Source organism: Equus caballus, chromosome 1, assembly GCF_041296265.1.
Source record: "Equus caballus isolate H_3958 breed thoroughbred chromosome 1, TB-T2T, whole genome shotgun sequence".
NCBI classification, from domain to species: Eukaryota; Metazoa; Chordata; class Mammalia; order Perissodactyla; family Equidae; genus Equus; species Equus caballus.
This window is the reverse complement of record NC_091684.1, coordinates 555,001-570,000: the sequence shown is the minus strand read 5'-3', so window position 1 is coordinate 570,000 and position 15,000 is coordinate 555,001. Positions and strand designations below refer to the sequence as shown.

General features: G+C 58.1%; 1 long non-coding RNA gene across 1 annotated transcript in view; it reads right to left on the bottom strand.

Moving 5' to 3' along the window:
* Positions 1 to 14,595: 14,595 nt before the first annotated feature.
* Positions 14,596 to 15,000, bottom strand: part of LOC138916342 (uncharacterized) — a 497-nt gene continuing 92 nt past the window's right edge. Inside the window, exon 2 of the long non-coding RNA XR_011423564.1 lies at positions 14,596 to 14,734. This is a non-coding gene — a long non-coding RNA (uncharacterized lncRNA). The remainder of the gene's footprint in view (positions 14,735 to 15,000) is intronic.

Sequence of the window (15,000 nt, the reverse complement as noted above, 5' to 3'; positions counted from 1 at the left end):
CATGAACGTCCGTCCCCGCCTGCACGGCTTAGGCCCGGCCCGGGAGAGCACAGCATCACCACATCGATCAGCAGCATAACGCGAGGCATCCCCGACAAGGGAAGGCCGGCGAGGACAGCCAGCGGAGGAGCCTGCTTCAGCCTCACCGGCCCCCCTCCTCCTCAGCAAGCGCGGCGACGACCCCAGGACGAGAACGCCAGCACGGGACTGGCACGGAGCCGGCGGGACGGGGGAAACGCGACCGCACCCGGGTGCCGGCGGCAGGGAGTGCACGTGGTAATAGGGACCCCGCGCCCCTAACCCCGCCGCCCTCGGGTACCAGAGACCGGAGGTGGCACCACGGTCGCGGGGACGCCTGGCAACGCACAAGAGCCGGCTCGCCTAGGCCCCAGCGGGCGGCTGCAGCCGCCCGGGTGGAACGGGCGTCCGATTCTCGGCCAGAGCCCGAAGACCTCCCCGCACACGCATCCAGGCACCCGGAAGCTCTCGGCGAACGCCACCCGAGCAGAGCGTGCTCACACTTATCTGGCGGCACAAAACCACCCTATTCAGGGGCAAGCATCGCGCGCCCGGAGACGGGGCCCCACCCACGGATCACGAGGGGGAACCCCTGGACCACGGCCACGGCCACCCACACCCAAGCACGACCCATCGTGATCAGGCCGGAGCTCCCGGGGCCATTGTCGACCCCAGAAGCGCTGCGGCAGGGGAGCCGGGGAGCTCCCCGGGCCGCCCGCGGGCGGGGACGGTCGGCTCCCTTCCTCCGAGTCGCCGGGTCAGGACTTCAACAAACAATTCCACGGAGGAGCCTCCGGCGACCGGGCCCGGGGCGGGACCGTGGCTCCCGTCCCTGAGCCGGGGCTCCACCTACGCCTCGAGCCGGCCCCCTCCCACCTCCGGACAAAGACGCGACCCGCGAAACTCGGAGAGAGAAGTCCGGTCCGACGGCCCCGGACCCACCCCGGGCACGCGTCCCGGCCGGGGACGCCCCTCCCCGGCCCGCCCTCGAGGGCTCCCGGGGCCGGTCCACGCTCTTCTCCAGGGCGGGACTTGGACAAAAAACTGCCACGGAGGAGGAGGCATCCGAGGACCGGGCCCGGTCCCCACCGCCAGAGCCGGTCGACTCGGAAGACCAGTGGGGAAAAGGCCAGCCCGGCGGCCGAGCCCGTCGCGCCCTCCACGGGCCTCCCCCGCAAGGCCCCGGCCGGTCCCCCACCTCCGGAGCGGGGCGCGGAAAAGGGGATCGGCGACGCGGAAGGCCCGACCACCGGGCCGCCCTCAGGACGACGGCCGGGCACGGGACGAGTTCCCTCGCCCGTTCCCCCGTGCGCGGGCCCGACCCCCTCCCGGGGACGGAGGGGCACCGGCGGCTGCTGGTCGACCCGTCCGGGAGGCCCCACACCCCGGCCCGCACCGGGCGGCGCGGCGACAGCCACCTCCCTCAGTAGCCTGCACCTCCAATCTCCGGCGAGCGGGCGTCGCGCACGCCCCGGCGCCACCGGGCCAGATCCGCCAGCGACGCCGGCCTCCCGGGACTCTGCCTCGGTCACCGCGGCCGAGTCCTGCTCCCCTTGGCCCGCGTCGCCGGAGCTCCGGAGGAAGAACGACAGGAAGCGGCCGCCAGGTGGCTCCCGGCGACCGGCGACCGCCTCAGCGGGACGGAGCCGGAGCGCGGGCCCGCCGGGGAGCACAGCCGGGCCGCCGCCGGGCCGCCAGATCCCGTCCCGTCCCCTCGGACCCAGCCTCCCGGCCCAGCTCGGCCCCGGGGCGCCCGCCCGCGGGTCCGCCGCCCAGCCGCCAAGGCGCAGCCCCAGCCGCAGGAGGGGGACCCGGAAAAGGTTTCTCGGGCGCTCACCGGAGGGGGACGGGGGCAGCCCCCAGAGAGGCCAGGGGTCGGCCCGGGCCGGGCTCAGCTCGGTGCGGCCGGGAGGCCGCCGCTTCCCGGAGCGGCCCGGAGCGCCCCCGGGGCTCCCGGGAGGACTTAGAAAATCAGGGCGGGCGGGGGAATTCTGTTAAACCGAAACCAGGCACGTCATCCGAGAAGGACCGTGATGACGGGAGGAGAAGCTTTCAAGCGCAGAGGGTCTGTCGAAGGCAGGCGGAGAGCTTACCCGCTGAAACGGACGAAGATGGGAAAAAGAGGCTAGCTGAGGTGCCGACATTTAAGGAAATTAAAAAAAAAAAAAAAGCACGAGGGCGTGGAGAACGGGAAATTGACACTGAGAAATCTACCCTCTGAAACTGACGAAGATGGGCAACAGGGGCTAGCTCGGGTGGCAATCTTTAAGCAGAACACACACACACACACACACACACACACAAGCGCGTAGAGACCTGGGGAAAAAGCAACGCTGAGAAATCTACCCTCTGAAACTGACGAACATGGGCAACACAGGCTAGCTCAGGTGGCAATCGTTAAGCAAAAAAATAAATAAATAAAATAAAAAACTACAATGGCGAGGAGACCCGGTGAAAAAGCAACCCTGAAAAAAGGTACCCTCTGAAACGGAGGAAGCAAGGCAACAGAGCCTAGCTCAGGTGACAATATTTAAGCCAAAAGAAAGAAAGAAAGAAACAAAGAAACAAAGAAAAGAGCAAGGGAGTGGAGACCTTGGGAAAGAGCGATACTGAAAAATCTAGCCTCTGAAACTGACAAAGATGGGCAACACACGTTAGCTCAAGTGCCAATCTTGCAAAATAAAACACACACACTCACACACACACACACACACTGAGGGACGTGAAAATACTGGGAAAAAGCAACACTGAGAAATCCACCCTCTGAAGCTGACGGAAAATGGGCCACAGAGGCTAGCTCAGGCGGCAATCGTTAAGCAAAAGAAACACACAAGGGCGTGGAGACCTGGGGAAAAAGCAACACTGAGAAATCCACCCTCAGAAACTGAGAAAGAAGCGCAACAGAGGCTAGCTCAGGTGGCAATCGTTAAGCAAAAGAAACACACAAGGGCGTGGAGACCCGGGTAAAAAGCAGCACGGAGAAATCCACCCTCTGAAACTGAGGAACATGGGCAACAGACGCTAGCTCAGGTTGGAACCTTTAAGCAGAAAAGAAATACATGAGGGCGTGGAGAGCTGGCGAAAAAGCAACACTGAGAAACTGCACCCTCTGAAACTGAGAAAGAAGCGCAACAGAGGCTAGCTCAGGTGGCAATCTTTAAGCAAAAGAAACACACAAGGGCGTGGAGACCTGGGGAAAAAGCAACACTGAGAAATCCACCCTCTGAAGCTGACGAAAATGGGCAACAGAGGCTACCTCAGGTGGCAATCATTAAGCAAAATAATAAAATAAAATAAAAAACTACAATGGCGAGGAGACCCGGTGAAAAAGCAACCCTGAAAAAAGGTACCCGCTGAAACGGAGGAAGCAGGGCAACAGAGCCTAGCTCAGGTGACAATATTTAAGCCAAAAAGAAAGAAAGAAAGAAAGAAAGGAAGAAAGAAAGAAAAGAGCAAGGGAGTGGAGACCTTGGGAAAGAGCGATACTGAAAAATCTAGCCTCTGACTGACAAAGACTGGCAACACACGTTAGCTCAAGTGCCAATCTTGCAAAGAAAACACACACACCCACACACACACACACACACACCAGGGACTTGGAGACCTGGGGAAAAAGCAACACTGACAAACTCACCCTCTGAAGCTGACGGAAATGGGCCACAGAGGCTAGCTCAGGTGGCAATCGTTCAAGCAAAAGAAACACACAAGGGCGTGGAGACCTGGGAAGCAACACGGAGAAATCCACCCTCTGAAACTGACGAAGAAGGGCAACAGATGCTAGTCTGCAGGTTCAATATTTGAGCAAAAAAAAAAAAAAAAAAAAACCCACACACAAGGGCGTGCAGAACTTGGGAAAGAGCAAGACTCAGAAATCTACCCTCTGAAACTGACAAAGATGGGCCACAGAGGCTAGCTCAGGTGGCAATCGTTAAGCAAAAGAAACACACAAGGGCGTGGAGACCTGGGAAAAAGCAACACTGAGAAATCTACCATCTGAAACTGAAGAAGATGGGCAACAGAGGCTAGCTCAGGTGGCAATCATTAAGCAAAAAAAATAAAAAATATAAAAATACAATGGCGAGGAGACCCGGTGAAAAAGCAACCCTGAAAAGCAGCGCTGAAACGGAGGAAGCAGGGCAACAGAGCCTAGCTCAGGTGACAATCTTTAAGCCAAAAAAAAAAAAAAGAAAAGAAAAGAGCAAGGGAGTGGAGACCTTGGGAAGAGCGATACTGAAAAATCTAGCCTCTGAAACTGACAAAGATTGGCAACACACGTTAGCTCAAGTGCCAATCTTGCAAAGAAAACACACACACTCACACACACACACTGAGGGACTTGGAGACCTGGGGAAAAAGCAACACTGAGAAACCTACGCTCTCAAACTGACGAAGATGGGCAACAGATGCTAGCTTAGGTTCAATATTTGAGCAAAAAAAAAAAAAAAAAAAAAACACACACACACACAAGGGCGTGCAGAACTTGGGAAAGAGCAAGACTGAGAAATCTACCCTCTCGAAATGATAAGACTGGGAAACAGAGGCTTAGCTCAGGTGGCAATCTTTAAGCAGAAAAAAAAAACAACAACAACAACAAAAAACCCCCCACAATGGAGTGGAGACCCGGGGAAACGACACTGAAAAATACAAATACAATGGAAGGCCAATAGACAGAGCAGGCACTTTCACTGGGGAGGAGGAGGTACGCATTATTACCAATAAGCGCATGCAAAGATGTGAGCTGTTCCCTGGAAAAGCAAGTGAGAAAATTAGAGGAGACATTGTGGGGACACACGGGTGAGACTGGCTTCTTCCAAATACAGGAACAGGATCAAACTGGCTAGTGAGGTCGCGGAGAAGCCAAGTCAGTCACTCACGCCTCACTGGTGGTGAGGGAAACGGTATGGCCTCTGTGAAAAATGGCGTGGCGGGTTCCAAACTGACACGCCGCGAAACAACCACCGAAAGTGGCAACCTACATAAGCCCTTGGTGTATCTTGCCTCCTAAGAGCGTCTGTATGTAGCTGGAGCCTTGGGTCGTTAAGGCTTCCACAGTGATCTGTGGTGGTGGTGGGGGGGCCTTGGGCCTTGGGTCTCCGCTGGACCTCCAGGAAGTCAGCTTTTTCCGCTAGTCCCGTGAGTCCTTCCAGGGGAGGGAGGCATCCAACCCGAGGGTGGTCTGCAGGGCACCACTCCCGCCACTCCCGGGCGGCGGGGGGCGGGGTGGGGGCTGCGGCCACGTTCCTGTTCATTCACACAGAATCCGGGGCATGAATGTTCTTAGCAGCTCTGTTCCACACAGACCCACACTGGAAACCACACAGATGTCCTGCAAGTCCCATCCCTTGCTCATGTCGCCGGGGCTCCGGAGGAGGGCCACTCTGTAAAAGCGGCCGCCAGATGGCGCCCAGACGCGCGGAGGGGTCAGCGGGAGGGAACCGGGTCACCGGCCAGCGAGAGTGCACAGCCTGAGCCCACCGCCGGGTCAGGTCTCGTCTACCTCTGTCTCTGTCTCTCTGTCTCTCTGTCTGACTCTGTCTCTCTCTCTTTCTCTGGGCCCGCTTGGGGCGGCCGGGAGGTCACCACGCGAGGCCCCAGCATGTCCACCTCGGAGCTCCCAGGCAGCACAGGGCAACCCTGGGCGCAGAAGGAGGTCTTGGAAAATCGGCGGGGAGGGGGGCGGGGTGGGTGGGCTTGCCAGGAAGGGGACAGACTCCCCACGTGACTCCTGGGCCGGGCCGGGGCTGCCGGCTGGCTGACGCGGACAGAGGGTGGAAAAGTCCCCGGAGATGCCACGGGGGCAGGCCGGGGCTGCCGGCCCCCGATTCCCTGAGCGGCCCGAGCACTTCCCGGGTCCCGGGAGGACTTAGAAAATCAGGGCGGGGTGGGGGGTGGGGGTCGCTGTCAAACCGAAACCATGCACGTCATCAGAGAAGGACCGTGACGACGGGAGGAATTGTCCGCAGTCGTCAGGAATTGTGTGCAGCCTGTCACTTCCGGCCCAGAGGGTCTTTCTAAGGCAGACGGACAGACAGAGCCCACAAGTCGTAGAGGAAAGGACCGAGCCGCTTGGCCGCTGAAAAGTTTACAAGACAAAACGGGTCTCCTCTCTCGCACGGGGCCACAGCAAAGCCCAAAGATGACACACGGGGGGAGCATGGGTGCAGATTCACGTGTGGTGATAAGAATATGGATTTCAGCAGGGCTTCCCGTCCTCATCAACAAGCAGAAGCACCCAAATGGTGCGGGTTGGGGGCAGAGACCTCACAGCCATTCCCTCCACAAATCGAGTTCCCCGGGACATCCTCACAGCGCCGTGCTGTGAGTGTGTGTGGGTGTTTAAAATGGGGTAAATGTGGACGTGGAACTGCTCCGTGAAACCAAAATAACAACAGTCGTAGATCTTCTTTGGTCATTTAGAAAGTTCTTCCCCCCCCCCCCCCCCAGCGGTGCACGTATTTCCCTTCCAAAAAAGAAGAACGGGAAAGGAGATGTTAAAGGCAATAGATAGAGAGGAAAACTGTTGCAAAACAAGCTATGTGCCGAGGTAGGCCTCCGTCAGAGGCTGAAGGAAATCATTCTGACAAAATGGAGGATCTCTGGTCTTTATTCATTCCTCAGAGGTCAAGAGAAACCTTTTCCAATGTCTTTATCAGGAGGAGACTAGAAGTTAGAGAAAAGTATCCTTTCGAGAGCGAGAAAAACCAATTCTGATTTTGCATCAGCTTCCCTCCGATCTTGAAACTCATTGACTTGATTCCATTCTGTCGATGGAAATAATCCGGAACCAATCTATCCGTGAAAATCGGGGTGAGTTTATTCTGACCTAAGATGTAAGGACTGTGGCCCGGGGCCTTTCTTCCTGAAGGAAGAAAGGGCGCCCGGGAAGTGGGGTGTACAGAGTGCTTCTAGACCCCCAGAGAGGACGTTTCACATAGGATCGAAAGGTCCCTTGGACGATAGTCGCGACACTGCTCTGTCAGCACAGCGATCGACAGACACCGCTGGGTGGCAGGTCTGTTGTCTGGGCCTGGGTGGTCACAGGTGAGCCGGATGGTCAAAGGTGAGCGCAACCATCCGTTCCTAGCCTAAGGAAAGATGCCTCTCCTTAAGGAAAGGCCCGAGCACGGGGAAGTGGCCCCTTTCCCTTAAGGGCATTGGTTCTTGCCGTAGGAAATGTTTAAAGCAGATCTACGATGCAATGCGGCGCCGACGGCCACGTCAGGCCCTTTTGGAAAAACACTGTCAGGCCGAATTAGGCCGACACCCAATGGCTTCCTCATAGACTCCAATAGATCCTATCGCTCGCCGTGATTCCATCTGTCCACTCGTTCCAATTTTAGGCCACTTGACCACGAACAGACCTTTTTCTCAGATTTTTTTCCCCGTGATCACCTTTTCACAGACAAAACGATCTTTACTTTTTAGGCCCTCTTGCCTGAAGGCAGCCATCTCACTTTCCTTGAACACAAAAATGTTTCCCATATTCACTTTTAGTGGCTTTTTGTTTTGTTTTGTGTTGTTTTGTTTTGAGGACGATGAGCCCTGAGCTAACTGCTGCCAATCCTCCTCTTTTTGCCGAGGTAGGCTGGCCCTGAGCTAACCTCCGTGCCCATCTTCCTCTATTTCATATGTGGGACGCCTACCACCACGTGGCTCGCCCAGCGGTGCCACGTCCACCCCCGTATTCTGACCGTTGAACCCGGGCCGGCGAAGTGGAACAGGGGCACCAACCAGCGCGCCACTGGGCCGGCCTAGTGGCTTTCATCGCATTCGTTAAGTAGAATTTTTAACCCTCACGAACCTTAATTTTGGTGAAAACTAAGAAGTCAGCAATTAGGAACTGTCCTTCCCATGAGCAGTCTGTCGCTTCTGCCAATTTCTTAAACACTTGGCCACTTTTAGAAACATGGGATTTCATAGGTTTATCTCTTCCTTCGCTTTATTTGATTTCATCTCACTTTAGTTTTTGGGTGAGGAAGATCGGCCCTCACAGAGCTGACGCCTGTTGCCAATCTTCCTCTTCTTTCTGCTTGAGGGAGAGCGGGCCCGAGGTAACACCTGCGCCCCACTTCCTTGATCTTGCGGACGGGATGCCACCACAGCCCGGAGTGAGGAGCGGTGGAGGTCCACGCCCGGGATCTGAACCCGAGGACCCCAGGCTGCCGAAGCTGAGTGCAGGAGCTTAACCACTATGCCGCCGTGCCGCCGTCCCCTGTCAAAGCTTTTAATAAAGCACGAGACGTGTTCCTCGATAGACCCAAAGGTCTTTTGTTCGTATCTCACAAACCCAAAGTAGATAAACTTCTATTTAGCCACTCACATCAAGGTTCTGATGGACTCGGAAACCAATCCCATCGTCAAATAAATTGTTTTGTCTCTAGTTGGGACCCAGTAATCAATGTTTGCCAATCTTCCGTTTTGTTTCCCCCCCCCGTTCCCCGCAAATCCCCCCATGACATAGTTGTCTATCTTAGTTGAGGGCCGTTCTAGTTGTGGCATGTGGGACGCCGCCTCCACACGGCCCGACGAGCGGTGCCGTGTCCGTGCCTGGGATCTAACGGGCAAAACCCTGGGCCGCCGGAGGGGGAGCGTGTGAACTTAACCACTCGGCCACGGGGCTGCCCCCGTCCGTGGACTTTTTTGATCACCTGATTTCACCTCGCAAAACTTCAAAGCTTCAAGTTATCAGAGAGGTTTGGGAAGTTGTTTTTATTTATTTAATTAATTTATTTTTCGAGGAGACGAGCCCCGAGCTGACACCTGCTGCCAATTCTCCTCTTTTTGCCCCGGGAGAGTGGTCCCGAGCTAACATCCGTGCCCATCCTCCTCCCGTTGATAGGCGGGACGCCAACCACAGCGTGGCTCACCAAGCGGCGCCACGTCCGCACCCGCACTGATTCGGTCCAACCCCTGGCCGACAAAACGGAACGTGCGAACTTAACTGCTGTGCCGCCGGGCTGGCCCTTCGGGAAGTTCTTTTCAGGACACGGGCCATAAACTAGAATCACCGCTACAGGTTTATCGGAGCGACATCAGCGTTCGTGGTGGATTGAAAGTCGTCCTCGTGCCTCTTCCCCTCCAGGGGACAACCAAGGGACGTCTATCGACCCACCCACCAAGGATTCCCCCCCCCCCCGCATGGCACAGCAGGATGCCTGAGAGATCCACGCAGCCCTACAGCGGCAAGTCACATTCGCACAGTCAAAATTCAATGGCAGAGGGGGCTGGCCCCGTGGCCGAGTGGTTAAGTTCGCACGCTCCGCTGCAGGCGCCCCAGTGTTTCGTGGGTTCGAATCCTGGGCCGCGGACATGGCACTGTTCATCAGACCACGCTGAGGCAGCGTCCCACATGCCACAACTAGAAGAACCCACAACGAAGAATACACAACTATGTACCGGGGGGCTTTGGGGAGAAAAAGGAAAAAATAAAATCTTTAAAAAAAAAATTCAATGGCAGAGACAAAACGTTAAGGTCAGCGAGAGGAAGAGAATAACCGGCCCAGGAGCAACAGTGTGAAGAACATGGAGAAGACGGGTCCTAGACGCCGGGGTCCCCGCAGAGGATTCATCAGAGGCCCGCTAATGGCCCACGATCTCCACACCACGTTTATGGCCGACTGCGTGTGTGGGTCCTTTGGAATCGACCAGGCTACCGTCTGGGCCACTTTGGGACATCGTGTCTAGCTGCCCCGAGCGGTGGAGCTGTCGTTCGAGTGTAGATAGATGGGGCCGGGGAGAGCATGGGGACGGGAAAGGGAGGCCGCGGGAAGTCACAGAGTCTGAGGTGTTCGGGGGAGACCGACTCTTCTAAAGTGGAGGCGGTAGAAGGAGAGCAGCAGGATTTTTGGATTTTTGTTCTCTCTGTTAGGTATCTGGGTCCGGAGGAGAGTGGGGCGGGGGGGGATGGTTGTGGTGGTGGTGGTGGTGGTGGGTGTGAGGCCTCAGGCAGGGCTGGTGTTTCCTTTCGGGTCAGGTGAAAGAGCTCCTCCAGTGGAGGTTTTTGGACAAGGGGTCTGGGCCGCAGGATGGGAGGTTGCGGGTCGAGCCACAGGGGAATCTGTCGTAGCTCAGACTCGGGCCTTTGAAGAAATAGACAGAGAGAGGAGTTTTGCTCTGTCTGTCACCGCAGCCGGCACCTCAGGAGCAACAACAGAAGGCTTCCCGAAATGAGTGAAGGGGCAGGAGCCAGCGTGCCCCGTGCCTCTCTCAGCCCTGCGCCGGCAGGGAAGGAAGCAGGCAGGCAGGCAGGCAGGCAGGCCTCAGGGCTACTCCCGTCCTACTGCCCGGTGGTCCCTGTCCCGGCCCCGCCCCCACTCTCCCCCTAACCCCACCGCTCCCCAGCCCTCTTGTCAGCCAGAGAGGCGATGGGGGCGGGGCGGTCCCAGAACAAGTTTCCTCTCATCCACCATCATCTTGCCACCCACGACTTGGCCCGAGATCCTGCCTAGGCTGTAGCCGTGTGTGGTTTTCCTGTGGACAAGGGGGCCGGTTCACCATTTCGGAGGAAACCCCAGCCTTCCACTGCCGAGTCGAGTCGGTGGGACTCGCCAGCCTGGGAGGGGGAGGGGGGAGGGGAGGTCAGGCCCATTCATTCCGACGGGCCTGGTGTCAGGGCTTCATTCAAGTGCAGGAAGCTCTCTCCATGGCCTCGGGCTCTTTTCCATTGAACGGCTTTCTTCAATTCCCCCACCCTTAGGCCGCAGTCCGCCAAGGGCCGGGAGGCAGGGAGGGAAGATGTTGGGGCAGGGTGGCTGTCTGAGAAACTCGCCTCGTCTGGGGCAGAAAGAGTGCCCCCCTCCTTTCTCCCGGAACCCTACTAGACTGCTTGAGGATCACGGACGGTTTGGCTCATCGATGAGCCCTGCGTTATGGGCCCGGCAAGCAAACTCCTAACTGGCAGCCCGCTGCTCTAGGCGTGTGTGGGTTTTTTGATCATTCACCTTCAAGTTCGCACGACATTGGTCCGTGTCCCCCGCCCCAGCTTCCCATGGGAAATCCTCCTCTTCCACAGACTGACTGGCGACTTCACACAGCGCCTGCTCCTCCTCCTCCTCCTCCTCCTCCTCCTCCTCCTCCTCCTCCTCCTCCTCCTCCTCTGAAGGGGCTGACCCCGTGGCCGAGCGGTTGAGTTTGCACGCTCCGCTTCAGCGGCCCGGGGCTTCAAAGGTTCGGATCCTGGGCTCGGACACGGTACCGCTCATCAAGCCACGCTGAGGTGGCGTCCCACACGGCAGAACCAGAGGGACCCTCAAAGAGAATATACAACTAGGTACTGGGGTGCTCTGGGGATAAGTAAGAAGAAGGAGGAGGAATAAAAAGAAAAGATAAGATTGGCAATGAGCTCGGGTGCCGGTCTTTAAAAAAAAAAAAAGAGGAAGAAAGATGGACAACAGGAACGAATCCCACTGACGGCCTCCAACTGGTGGGTAGGGTGTGGGGGGGGTGGGGAGTGGCATCATCGGGCCAATGGTGACTCAAACGTGATCCCCGCGGTTGTGTTATTTGATATTTTATCGAATCGATTTATTATTTTATTTTTGAGGAAGATGAGCCCTGAGCGAACATCTGCCGCCAGGAATCCTCCTCTTGTCGGCCGAGGAAGACTGGCCCTGAGCCACATCCGTGCCCATCCCCCTCTACTTTCCAGGGTGGGATGCCTGCCATAGAGTGTCTCGCCAAGCGGTGCTGGGTCCTGCGCCCGGGATCCGGACCGGCGAACCCGGGGCGCCGGAGCGAACGTGCGAACTTCACCGCTGCGCCACCGGGCCGGCCCCCGGAGTTGTTTTAAAAATCCAGTAAGGGGCTGGCCCCGTGGCCGAGTGGTTAAGTTCGCGCGCTCCGCTGCAGGCGGCCCAGCGTTTCGTCGGTTCGGATCCCGGGCGCGGACACGGCACTGCTCATCAAACCACGCTGAGGCGGCGTCCCACATGCCACCGCTAGAAGGACCCACAACGAAGAACACACAACTATGTACCGGGGGGCTTTGGGTAGAAGGAAAGACAAAAAATAAAATCTTCAAAACTCCAATAAAACTTTGAGTGAAGACGACGAGGAGGATGCGAACGTATCTCACGCCTCCGAGCCGAGCCGTCCGTTTAGGAAGGGGATCAAGGACCCTTTGTAAGCGATGTCCCTTTTTAAGCACCATTCTAAACCACAGAACAGAACTCCCTCTCCTCGACCCGGAGCGACCCGGAGCGAGGAGGTTCCTGGGTGTGTCAGAGAGGGCCACGTCCTCTGCAGCACGAACGAACCGCCAGGGTTCGGCCACGGGAAAGAATTTCTTCCTCTCCAGGTGGACTAAAAGTCGCCGACGGCAGCGGGCGTAGGTGCTATCCTGCCCGCTTCTGTCCAGGAAAGGCAGGGAGAAACTTCAGCCGTGAAGAGAAGGAGGTCTTCCTCACTCCCCGTTTCGGGAGGGCCCCTTTGGCAGGGGAGTTTTGTCTCCTGATTTCAAGTCAGGAAGAAAAGGGAGAGAGAGAGAGAGTGTCCTTCTCGTGTCAGGTCGGTCTGAGGGGGACCTCCTCTGGTTCCTCCCTTCCCAGGGAAGGCCGTTCGCTCCTTCTTCTAGAAAAAGCTCCCAAAGCACCACCGCCCAGGATGGTTGACCTACGCCCATCGTCCTCCTTTCCCAATCATTTCTACCGCGACAGAGGGACAGAGGCCCCGGCCCCATCCCCATCCCCACCCCCACCCCCATCGCCTGCCTCCTTGATGGCCAAAGGAGCTGCCTCTGAGAATGGAACGGGGCTTGGAAACCTTCTAGAGGGGTGACTCTCACCTGCCTGCCTGCTGGGAAAAGCACCCACGCTGTCCATCGCACTGCTCTTTTGGGCAGTCGTAGGCGTGCCACGTAGCGATACAATCGACAGCTATGGCGGGGGGCGGTGGCGTGGTGCCCAGGATCCACGACACGTGACGGCTGCGGAGCACCAGCCCAAGACCTTGAGGGAGACGGGGTGGCGCGTGAATCCTTTCGGAACGAGAACGACAGGAACGCTGACTGGGGACGTGTTCTCGTCTCGAGAAGACCAACGCCTCGCACGGTGTCTGACCCGGGTGCCTCTGACTTTTGTCATCAGAGAAGATCCTGTCGACCGCCCCTCACGCTTTGGGGGAAAGGGAGAGGGACGGTAGCACGGGAGAAGCCATCCACTCCCGCCTTTCCTTTCCGTCTTCACGGCTCCTTCTCGTGGGAAAACGAGGAAGCCGTCCGGAGGAACGGAACACTGACCCGGGCCAAAGCGTGGCCCAGCCTGAGCCTCCAAAACCTTCTGCTAAGTGAGAGGTGCCAGACATCCAAGGCGACCTGACGTTGCGATTCCACACAGAGGAGAGAGCTAGAACGGTCCAACCCTAGAGGGCGACAGCAGATGGCGGCGGTGGTGGTGGTCGTGGTGAGGCAGATCCGGGAGTGGGGCCGTTTTTTCTTTCGGAGGGAGGGGATGGAAACGGAAACCTTCTGGAAATAGATAGCCGTGACGGATGCGCCACCTTGGGGAGGGAGACTCCCGAAGGCCACTGGCTTGTGCCCCGTGGAAAGGATGGATTCGGTGGGATGGGAATTCTACCTCCGTGTAGAGCGTGTGGTAAACCACGAGGTGGGTGGGTGGGTGGATGGCCTCCCTGCCTCGCCTCCACCTAGACGTCCACACACAGAGACCGACGAGGGAGGGAGGGAGAGAGACAAGGTGGACAGAGGCCAAGGCCGAGGCCGAGGCAGTGAGCGAGTAAGTGATCGACCCAGGATTGCAGAGGGCGTCTCTTGGCTCCCCAAACGAAGAATGTGTGTGGGAGACGAGAAAGATCACCGACCTAGGAGAACCAGCAAGACTTCCTCACCCTCCAGAGAGCCGCTGGGCCCCTGCCGTCCCTGCCACCGCCACCCCTACCCCTCGCCTTTGGCAGCGACGCCAACGAAAGGCAGGCAGACGAGTGGAGAGTCGTGTGGTGGTGTCCCCCAAGGAAGGTGGGTCCATGCCGACGAGCGGTCGTCGGCGTGTGGAAAAGCCAGAGGCGGGCTGACTAGAAGGAGGGCGTCCTGGGGGAAGGGGCCAGGGTGTGAGGGAGAGAGGCCTGTTTCTCTTCCCCTGTTGGTCCCAAGTCAGGGGCCCAAAGGAGGAAAGCTGTCCGTTCCTTTCCGACTCGGACGGTTCGGGCGGGACCGACCGATCCCGCGGCGGCGCGGTCGGGGCTTTCTGGACCAGAACCCCTCTCTCCGTCGCCTTTCGACCACACACACGCTTTAGAGGCCAAGAGAAAACTGGATCGGGTTTCGTCCCTCTCCCTAGAAAACAAGGGCCGGGGGCCGAGCCCGTGGACGAGCGGTCAAGTACGCGCCCCCACCCCGACCCCCGGCTTCGACGGCCCAGGTTTTCACCGGTTCGGATCCTGGGCGCAGCCCCAGACCCAGCATCGCCCTTCAAGCCCACATAGCAGAAACCCGAAAGACCTACCACTGGAACCTACAACTATGGATGGACGGGACGGGACGGGACGGGGCGGGGCGGGGCGGGGCGGGGGTGGGGGGGGCGGCTTTGGGGAGAAGGAAGAAAGAAAAAATAAAAGAAACACAAGGACGGTCATCGCGATAGTTCTTTCCACTTCCATCCATATGTTAACAGGACCCAAGTTTCCCGACCTCCATTTGGATGTATGTTAACTAAATGGAGAAGCTATTCAAAGGACTCCTCTAAAGAAGTCCACGTTCTTCTTTCTAAATGATAATGAAAATCATTGTCACCACCGCTCTTCCGACCCTCCATGTCCAGACGGCCTCCCGCCCCTCCCCCATCCCCAACTCCCGCCCCGCCCCGCCCCGCGCCGACCCCCGCCCCCCCCCCCCGGCATTCGCCCCGCCCACCTTTCCCTCTCCACTCCTACCCCCCCGCCCCCCGCCGCCCGGGACACCACCCCCCGCACCCCCCCCCCCCCCCATCCCGGCCGGGCCACCTGGTCGACCTCCCTCGAACACTATATAAG